Here is a 10,468-nt window from a genome sequence, read left to right as displayed (position 1 = left end):
ACAGAAGTGAGAAAGTGGAGAGCCCTCCCCCCACCCCTGCTCAGCTTTCTTTCTTTCTTTCTTTCTGTCTTTCTTTCTTTCTTTGTTTCTTTCTTTCTTTCTTTTTAAACAACTCATATTTTTAGCTGTGTTAATTGTGCTCCCAGAACTACACCAGTCCCTCCCTAGGACAGCATTCCCAATGTTCTAATTATTTTGTTCTAATTGCCATCTGTCAAAAATCTTGGCACATCTCAACGTCCCTGTGCTGGGGGACCAATCCACCAACACACACACACACACACACACACACACACACACACACACACACACACACACACACACACCCTTGGGTCAAACTGTATCAACTTGTACAATGTTTTCTTTTTCTTTTCTAGTTTGGGCATCATCAGTTTACTATAAAAGGGAGGATGGAAACTATTTACATGGTGAAATAGTTCCCGATATCAGTGGGATGGGCAGATCACGTGACACCATTTCAACAGTGATTTTAGTCTACATGCTTTCCAAGACGGTCCCTATCTGTAAATAAGTAATCATCCTTGTCGTATAGACCTACCTTGCTGCTTCCATTCTCTGGGAGTTCTTTGTCTCCATCTTTCACACTGACTGGTTGAATCTACACACCCTCATTTTTTTCCCTGCTTGATTCCACATCTACTACTGTTGCTTGCAGAGCCTTTCCTTGAGACTTTTCTGGATGCATAATGCCACCTTTGGTTATAGTTTTGACTACACTCCTTTCAACCAGTCCTCTGTCAAAAACTGGAAGAACATTTCTAAAAAGCCTGCCTGGCAGTTTCAGGAGCGTGGCATAGCCGTCATCATGATGGCAGAGCCCATATGCAGCTGGCAGTAGCCGGCAGTGTGGTGCTGGAGAAACAGCTGAGAGCTGTATCCCGAATCGCAAACAGACAGAGCAATTCATACTGCTATTAAAATCGTGTTTCAACTTTGATTTTTTTTCCCCAAGTGAAGTCAGCGAAGAGATTTTACCAACAAGCATGCCAGAAAGGCATTTGTATTTAGGCACGGGTTCCTGGGAGTGGCAGGGAGTTGAGGGGCAGGACATATCTTAGAAGGTGAGATGTCAAAGACAGCCCCTTAGCACAACAACCTTCTATAATGCAGTGCTTTCTTTTTCTTTGAGACAACGTCTCTCCATGTGACCCAGGCTGGCCTCAAACTTTACTCTCCTTCTGCCTCAGCCTCCGACTGTTAGGATTACGGGCCCCCATGCCTGGCGATGCTGAACTCAGGTTTACAGAGCAGGGTCATGTGCTGTCTTCCGGAGACACCGTCACTCTTCAGGAGTGGGCAGTGTCCACGTGCAGAGAGCCGCCTGGGAATGTGGGAAGTTCCATCTTGCCTTTCATGCTAGAGGCAGCTTTGGTGCTGCAAAGAAAAAACTTCAATGACTTCAGGTAGCTATATTTTCTGTCTCCTGGGGACGCTGTCGTTATGTTCATGTACGTTGTTCAGCCTTGGGCAGGCATTACCAAATAGCACTCCTTACCCCATTTTCTGCTCTGAGGAAGGAAAGGAATAAAAAAAAAAAAAAAATCATTGTTGCCATCACTTGGGTGATGGGGCAAGATGTGTGCATCAGATGCAATGGGATGGCACGGGAGGGTACTTATGTCATAAAGATTAGGTACAGATAGAGATGGGAGGAAAGACAGCCTAGAGGATTAGGGTTCTAGAATAACTGTTTATTATCCAGACTACAAGATTGGGTAGAATGAGGGTAGCATCGTCAAAGATCACTTCAGCCCTTTATCTAAAGGCAGTTCTTAAAGGAAGTGGACTTTTTTTTTTTGCTAAAAAAAAGAAAAAGAAAAAAAGAAATGAAACCATGGGCAGCATTTTGTGTGACTCCCATGAGTCTAGTGTTTTTGCAAATCTCTTCTCTGGGGAGACTTAAACCAGAAGCCTGGAGCCTGGAGAGTTTGTTAAACTCCTGCTAGTAGTTAAACTGTTTGTGTAAAGCAAAAGCATGCAGGCTGCCAGTGTCATTGGGGATGTAGGCTCAAGAGCGTCAAGGTCAGGTGGACAGGAAATTCTGTCCTGCCACTCCTCAATACAAATAAAACCTCCCGGCCTTATGGAGACACCTCCATTGTACAGTCCCATTTTCCCACGTGTGTAGTGTACATGTGTGTATGTGTTTGCATGTGTGTGGATGCATATCCACATGTGTGGGCACGTGCATGTGGAAGCCCGAGGTTTGAAGTTGCGAATTGTCTTCTAATGGACTCTCCCACCTTCCTTCCCTCCTTCCCTCCTTCCTTCCCAGAGCTCAACGTTCTCTGTCAGCCCACCTCATCCATTGCATCCCTTGGTATCCCAAGCTGTCCCAGGCCATGCCGTGTCACCCATCCCATCATAATAGCTGCACACCATTTTCACCTGCCAAATTGAGATGTGAGTGAATGAATCATCACTCCAGACTCCCCCAGTGGGGCAGGCAGCCCTGCCTTTCTTTCTCCCCCTTCACTTAGCACTGGCCTTATATAATGTTTTGGCTCTACGGTCTATTTGGTATTTACGCCGTTGGTTTTCTCCCACCTTCCTCTTCCTGATTCTTTAAAACGTTTTCTAAGTTCAAGGGGTGGGTGGTTGTGAGAACTGACATTTTTGTGGCACTGTCTGATGATGGGTGTAGACTAGGGCGTGGGGTGGGGTCCCAGGAGGAATCAGAGAGGGTGCCCTCCAAGGATGGCAGATCACAAACAAGGCTGGCAACCACAAATAGATGAGCTTGTTTCAAAGGCCCTCCTCCCTCCACACCTGTCTTTCCCCAAGTGCTAACATGCCTCGTGTCACAGTGTGAGTTGGCTAAAGTTGTGGTTTCTTTTAATTCCCCACTGTAATTTCCAGACACGCCGGTCCTTCTGCCTGGCTGACTTGACTTCCCTTAGGATGCTCGTAGAGTAAACTAATTCCTGCTTTGAAAGGGGGATATTAAAGAGAGAGAAAGGAAAACAGAAAGTTGTAAAAAAAGAAAAAAATCTGCACGTGGATATGGAGTCCATGTGGCCATGCATGCCTTTCTACTGCCAGTTAGGGGGAGTTAGAGTGAGCAAGGACCAAGGCCTTCCTGGCATCATCTTTGTTCGTTCTCTTGCTCTCTCTCTCTCCTTCTTTCCCTCTCTTCCTCTCATTTTCCATGGGATGTTTGTTCATCTTGGCAACCTGACCTCTGAGGAAAAGCTTGGAGCAAAGCAACGCGAGATCCCTGGAATCAGCAAGAATTTGGACACGCTCCGATTCCAGCCTTTAAGTGAGATGAGGGAGAAACCTTTCCCTGCTCCTGGCCAGGGTCTGGGGTCTGGAAGGAAAGGGGGTGCCTCTCCCCGCCACCCCTGTCTGGCTCCTGACCGTCTGGAATCCATTGTGTCTGCCCCAGCACCTGGCAGCTGGCATGAGCCTGCTGTCTGCAGCAGGCACACAGGCCACACTGTTGGGGATTAGATGGAACGTATGCCCATAAGATGCTTATGGCCCTTTCCCAGCACAGGACCACTCCAGCTCAAGAACAGGGCAATTAGATGAAGGCTCATGCTGAGAGGAAAGCTGTTTCCCAGCTGAACACTGTAATCCCTCTCTTGCTGCAGCCTCTCTTCTGCTCTGGTTTATCTATTTCCCTCCTTTGCCTCCCCCCTTCTTTCCTCTCTTTCTCTGTAATGTGTGTACATGTTCTTGTGTACACATGCATGCATGTGTGAAAGAAAGAGTGATGTTCTCAACTGATTCTCTCTCTTATTATTGGTTCTTTTCCCATTTTTCCCACGTGTGTAGTGTACATGTGTGTATGTGTTTGCATGTGTGTGGATGCAAATCCACATGTGTGGGCACGTGCATGTGGAAGCCCGAGGTTTGAAGCTGGGAATTGTCTTCTAATGGACTCTCCCACCTTAGTTATTGAGGCAGGGTCTCTCATTCAAACTCAGAGCTTGTTAGCATGGCTATCAGTTTGCTCTGGGGACCCCTGGCTCCTTCTTCAGAGACTAGAGTTACAGGTGGGAAGCCACGCTAACCCAAGTATTTATGTATGGGTTTCTTAAGATGTGCACAATTCTCATGTTTGTGTGGCAAGGGTTTAACCACTGAGCCACCCACCTCTCCAGCCTTCCACCTTATTTTACTTATTGTTTTGAGATGAGGTCTCACTATGTAGCCCCGGCCAGCCTGCTACTCACAATATGGACCCGGCTGGCATCAATCTCAGAGATCCATCTAGCTCTGCTTCCTGAATGCTGGGATTAAGAGCATAGCCACCATACTTGGCTTTCACCTTATTTTTATTTTTATTTTTATTTTTATTTTTATTTTTTTTGAGACGAGGTCTCCTACTGAACCTGGAGCTAGGTTCTCTTGCCTGTATGATAAGTATTTATTGACTGAGCCATGTCCCCAGCCTCTGCTCTCTCTTCCTTCGCCTGTTTTCTGTTCTCCACTCATCTCCAGCTTAGCTTGCTCCTCCTGACAACCCTCTGCTCTGCCACTTTCTTCTCATCCCTCTCTCTTCCCTCTCTCCCCCCTCTCTCCTCCCTCCCTACCCCCTCTCTCCTCCCTCTTGCACTTGCTTTTCCTTTCCATTCAATCACTTGATGCTGACCGAATTTTTCTTCACTTGTGTGTCAGCTTAAACAGACTGCAGCTCTTGTGGAGGGGAGACACAGTTGCAGATTACAGCTTCGGGTGTGAGTGGACAGGGGGCCAGTAACTCAGAAAGCCATGGGCATTGCCACTGGCTGAGTACGGCTACCAATTCAGACAGTTATGTTTGTGAGTCCAACCCTTCTCTGTCTGATCCTGGTGTGTTCCCTGCTTTTATATGTTTTAGGGTGGTAGATAAAGCAGCTGTGGGTTTGGGGTGGAAAAACATTCCTAGTTTCATCCAAACATCTAAAGCAAAGGTTCTTCCAGCTTTGGCATGCACACAGGTGCCTGCCCAGCTCCACCAGAGTTTCCAGTGCAGTTGGGGTGGGGCCTGAGAGTCTGTGTCTGGCAGGTCCCCAGGTGAGACTGATGCTAATGGCCTGACATTGACCTTGAAGTTAGGAGCTAGTCTGAACTCAACCCCAAAGGACAGTAAACATCTTCACCACCTCTGTGTGTGTGTGTGTGTGTGTGTGTGTGTGTGTGTGTGTGTGTGTGTGGCAGGGGGTGGGGCTATATGGGAGCTCTTAGGTAGCTAAACACTGACTCATTTCACAAAAGGGTCTGTAAAACTGTCCACCATGTAAAAGTGACATGGTGTGAAAGGAATCAAACTAAGGGAACATAAAGATGAGTTTTGGCTTAAATCAGGATAGTTTGCCCTTTTTTCAGAATTATATAGGCTGGTCTTCCAGTTCCTGGCTGATTGCATCTTGTTGGTATTCTGAGTAAAAGACCTCTGAAAGGCCTCTTAACAACTTTATCACTGGAGCAATTTACTAGGTAGAAGTCCGCTGATCTCCTAAAATATTAACTTATAGGATTTGTCAACATAGCAATGTTATAGTGAGCATCGGTTAAGCAATTATGGGTGTTGGGTACACATGTTTGCTTGCCAAAGAAAAGAAATCTGCATGTGGTGGAGCCAGCACTCTGGTGGGAGAGACCAGAAGAGGATTTCAAGTTCAAAGCCAGACCTGGGGTACATAACATAACATCCCTGTTTCCAAACACCCAAACCCAAAATCAATCAAGCAATCAAGCAAAAAAAAAAAAAAAAAAAAAAAAAAACAAAAAACTCAAGAACAATACCACCAACAACAAAAAACTTAAGAAATACAGTGGAGGATCCCTCAAAAGCTAAGTAGGCTTTTTACTTTCTACTTTCTACTCTCTACTTAAACCAAGTATGGAGAGAAAGACATCAATACATGCAAAACAACAAGAAATGATCATAATCTTTAACAGAATTCAAAGACTCTAAGTGCAACAGACTATAGAGAGTTCAGAGGCGGATTGTAATTATACTCTTTTGTGTATAGGCACACAAAGTAAAATTTAACTTGATAAAAAGGCAGGTGGAATGAGATAAGTTTGTTTTACCATGATTCAAAAATGAAAATATAGCTTTGTGTTAATAAAAAAAAGCTATGGCAACTTCATTGAATGTGTGCCTGGCTAGTAAAGACAGAAGTACATTCGCCTGCAACAAACCTAGACCAAGTTAGGAACTTGTCACTACTACTGTGTGGACTTACATGGAACATTAACCTCTTGGAGCCTTGGTTTCTGCAAAACTAAGATGGGGATTTCCAGCCTCTATCTCTATCAACTAAGCTTCCTGCAGGACACATGAAACCAGGGTGTTTAATACAAGACAAATATTATCAAAGGGCTGTTAAAGAGCTATAGACAAGTGGCTGGGGGATGGCTCCACAGTTAAGGGTATTTGTTCTTTCAGAGGACCCAGGTTGTATTCCTAGTGCCTACACGCTGGCTCACTACCATTTTTAACTCCAGCTCCAGGATATCTGATACTCTCTTCTGGCCTCAGTGGGCACTACTCACGCTTGTGGAATACAGATATGCACGCAGACAAAACACCCACACATATAAAGTGGAATAAAGAAATCTTTAAAAAAAAAAAAGATAAAAATAAAACTATAAGCACGATTGGGAAGACAAGTTGATGTAAGACCTTGGTTTTCTGTTTTGTCTGTGTGGCCATGATATCCAGGAAGTTGCCCTCTCTAGTCAGAGCTCTAGAAATGATGCCCTAGGCTGTGGTACAGGGCAACACTGAGGCTTCTGCTATAGCTTGTTCTCACCTGTGAACACAGGAAGGGCGTTTGCTGATCCTCTTAGAACAGCAGTTCTCAACCTGTGGGTCATGACCTCTTTGGGGTCACTTGTCAGATATCCTGTATAATCAGATACTTATATTACAATTTACAACAGTCGCAAACTTACAGCTATGAAGTGACATGATAACGCTGTGGTGGGGATCACCACAGTATGTGGAACTATATTAAAGGGTCACAGCATTACGAAGGCTGAGAGCCAATGTACTAGGAGGATGGACTGCAGCTCTATTCTGCCTTCTGGCTGCACCAAGACTTCCTCAGGCAGGCAGAAACTAAATGGAACTGTTAGGGAGGCGGCTGAGGAAGTGGCCTTCTTAGCTTTTTTTTTTTTTTTTTTTTTCCCCTGAGATCTTGGGGAAGGGCACAGACCCTGGGAAGAGGTAGAAGCATATACCATCCCCAGACACCCATCTTCAGTGTAGAGCAAAAGCATGAGGGATGCTGGGAGCTGCCTTTCCTTAGCCGCCTGTAAAATCAGTGTAGAGGACTGTGGATGGGCAACGTTTTGAAAATAAATCAAATGGCATAAAATAGGAAATAGAAGTGCTTCACATAAAAGCAAATGTCATTTTATAAAACTTATTTTAGTGTTTATGTTGGAGTGTGTGTGTGTGTGTGAGAGAGAGAGAGAGAGAGAGAGAGAGAGAAAGAGAGGGTCATGACTGATGAATGTCAAAAAGGTTTTAAAAGCCCTAAAATTAAAAAAAAAAAAAAAAATCAGGTGAATTGAATCATTTGTTGGCTTCATGAGTCGTAGAGGACAACAAGCATTGTGCGGTGTTAACTCATTTGCCTTTCTGAAGCCACATTTCCTATGGTTCCCCAGGTTCAGCACTGCATGTCTGTAAGGTCCAGTGGCACCTGCCTAGACCTACGGCATCTACTCAGGATTCTCCCACCCTCACAGTGTTGCTGGTGGTCAGGGCCAGGAGTCCTCAAAGAAACAGACTAAGCGCTTCACTAGAGTTTTCAGGTTCTTGTAGGTATCAAAGAATACAGACAGAAGACAAAGCCAGGAGTCAGGAGGATGTCGGTTATGGGGCAAAGGTCTGCATCGCAGGGTGGCAGAAGGATCACTGAGTTTGTGATAGCATGCTGCATGGACAATCTTCATTTAAGGGGATGTGAAGGTAATATATCCGGGTAGCTGTTTCCTCCAAATCTCAACATCCACCTGAGGGAGGAAAGAGGCTCACAAAGCTAAACACGCTCACAAAACCTTCAAGCCTCCACAAACCCAGAGCTGGAAGACTGACAGGGCCTCTCCCTCAGGTTGTACAAGCAGCAAACAGTTTCTAGGGGAGAGGAGACTTTCTTCAGTGGAGCTCCCTGCCAGTTGCTCTGGTCCAGGGATGAGGCTTTTGTCAGTCGTCACCCATGCTGGAGAGGGCTTCTCAGTGAGTCATCTGTACGGTACTGCCTTCCTCCAGTGAGCCTACCCAGGAACCACAGCAAATCTCTTGGTTCACTAAGTGAGACTGGCTGTGTGTGTGTGTATGTGTGTGTGTGTGTGTGTGTCTTTTCTTGGGCTTGTCGTGGGTGCCCTATCTGGGATGAAGAGATGTCGGCTCACGTCTCTCCAGAAAAGGTCAGGCAGCACAGGGAATCCCATACATAGGGCTTACTAAGACTTGCTTCCCTCTGGTGTCCTTCGAAGGGTTTCTCAGGTGGCATCAGGCATGTGACAGGAGCAGGCAATTTTGCGAGATGAACAGAATGGAGAACTGCTCCTGTGAAGCGAAGCACAGGTGGGTGTGGTCTTGTGGGTCACAGTGGGGTGATGTAATACTGCTCCCAGTATCGCACCAGCCTGTAACTGCTTTGCTGTCTGCACCTCTTATCCCTTTATCTATCTAGATACGTGGATAGCTACCCACAAAATAAAACAAATGGGGACAGAAAATGGAGGGAGCAAGCAAGCAGCAAACTAGCTTGGGTGCTTGCTTTCTTTTAGACCCAGACTAACTTTCCTGGTTTGTTAAAGATACGCTTAGTGAACAGAACAGCAGCTGGCATTTAGCTGCAGGAAACAAAGCTGAACACACCGTGGAATTTCTTTTAGAGGGGACTCCGAATACTCACCTCAGAACAACAGGCTTGGCTTCCAGATGGATCGATTTGCCCTTCAGTTGGCAAGTTGCTTGCGCTTTCCCAGTACCAACATCTGGATGCTCAGGGACCACTCCAGGGCCAGATCTGAAGCACACAGAAAGCGTGCTTTGAGATTTCACTCACTGTAGGGCCACCATCATCTTTTTCTTCATGGACCAAATTATTTCAAGGCTTTTCATATCTTTTAAGATCGTTCCAATTTCATTTTCATTAAAGAAACATGAAATTTAAAACTGGGTACAAATTGAATAGTTTTAATTTTTTTTTCTTGGTATTGAAATTTCTCATTATCTGCCCTTACCTATACTCCCCGTGCCCCCCTTGCGTGCCCCGTTCCCCCCCCCCTGCCCCCCCCCCCCGCTTTTTTCTTTCCTTTCCTTTTTTCTTGTAAGAGGCTGTCCATGATAGAATAACTGGTTTTTCCTGGAATGGCTAATACATAATTAAAAGAACACCTTTCACGAATAACAATTTGCTGATTGTTCCCTGAGCCCCTGGGAGGTACCTGGAGACCGCCATGCCTGTCTGTAGCTAAGGGAGTGTGACAATGTGATAGGCCTCCTGTCAAGGCCTAGTAGGAATTCAAAACTGAGGTGTGCTGATCCTACAGAAAGCCAAGCTTCTGTTCTCTTCCAACTAGGTGTCTGCAGACTCTCAGAACGTGGCCCTGCCTACTGAAAACAAATGTTCTATGACAGTTTGGCCCCAGATCAGGGAGGCCAGGAAATGGAACGGTTCTGTTGGACACCTAGGAAAGATGAGGGCTTATTAAGGAAGTAGGGGGGGGGATTGGGGAGTTGTGGCGGGCCGTGGGGGGGTGACTAGTGGGGAAGGTGGGGTGTGTGCTGACTGAGATGGATTAGGAAAATAAACTCAGCACTCACAGAGAGTAATTAAGAGAATCAGGAAACTTTTTAACAGTGGGGTGGGATTAGAGAGTGTACCGGGAAAGGGAGGTTTGATCTCAGGATGTCTTGTGTACTAAGAGGCCGTGGGGGTTACTTGAGAGTGGGTGTTAGAGTGTGAAGGTATTTATTAGAGAGTGATGCCAAATCAGATCTCCCCAAAGAGCTGTCTTTCCAAGAAACATTAGAGTTCAATGAAGTGTCACTTGATAGCATGTCTGGGACAGGGCTGCTGCTGGCCACAAATGACAGGGCACATCATGGTGGACGTGAGAGATGGAAACAGAAACCTGTGAGGAGGGACAAGGTTGGAGTCATGTCCTAATGACCTAAAGACCTCCTTATGTACAGATCTGAGATGTGCCCCCCACAGGCTCCTGAGCTTGGAAAGTCGGTCTCCAGACAGTGGCCCTGCTTAGAGAAGTTGTGGCACCCAGGAGAAGTAGGCCTACCAGGGCATGGTGCCCGAGCTTGTTTCTCTGCTGCTGTGATAAAACACTGACCAAAAACAACTTGGGGGTGAAAAAGGTTTCTTTTAGCTTCTATCAAGAAAAATCCAAGACAGAAACCTGGAGGTAGGAACCAAAGCTTGCTTTCTTATGAAACCTAGGACCTCAAAGTCAAACACTGGCCATGGCCCTG

The 10,468-nt window shown here is 45.9% G+C and overlaps 1 pseudogene; it reads right to left on the bottom strand.

The window, feature by feature from the left end:
- Window positions 1-490: 490 nt before the first annotated feature.
- LOC127186283 (10 kDa heat shock protein, mitochondrial-like) lies at window positions 491-928 on the bottom strand (annotated as a pseudogene).
- Window positions 929-10,468: the final 9,540 nt, after the last annotated feature.

The sequence above is a fragment of the Acomys russatus genome, unplaced genomic scaffold (genome assembly GCF_903995435.1).
Source record: "Acomys russatus unplaced genomic scaffold, mAcoRus1.1, whole genome shotgun sequence".
Lineage (NCBI taxonomy): Eukaryota > Metazoa > Chordata > Mammalia > Rodentia > Muridae > Acomys > Acomys russatus.
This window is presented reverse-complemented; position numbering and strand designations above follow the sequence as displayed.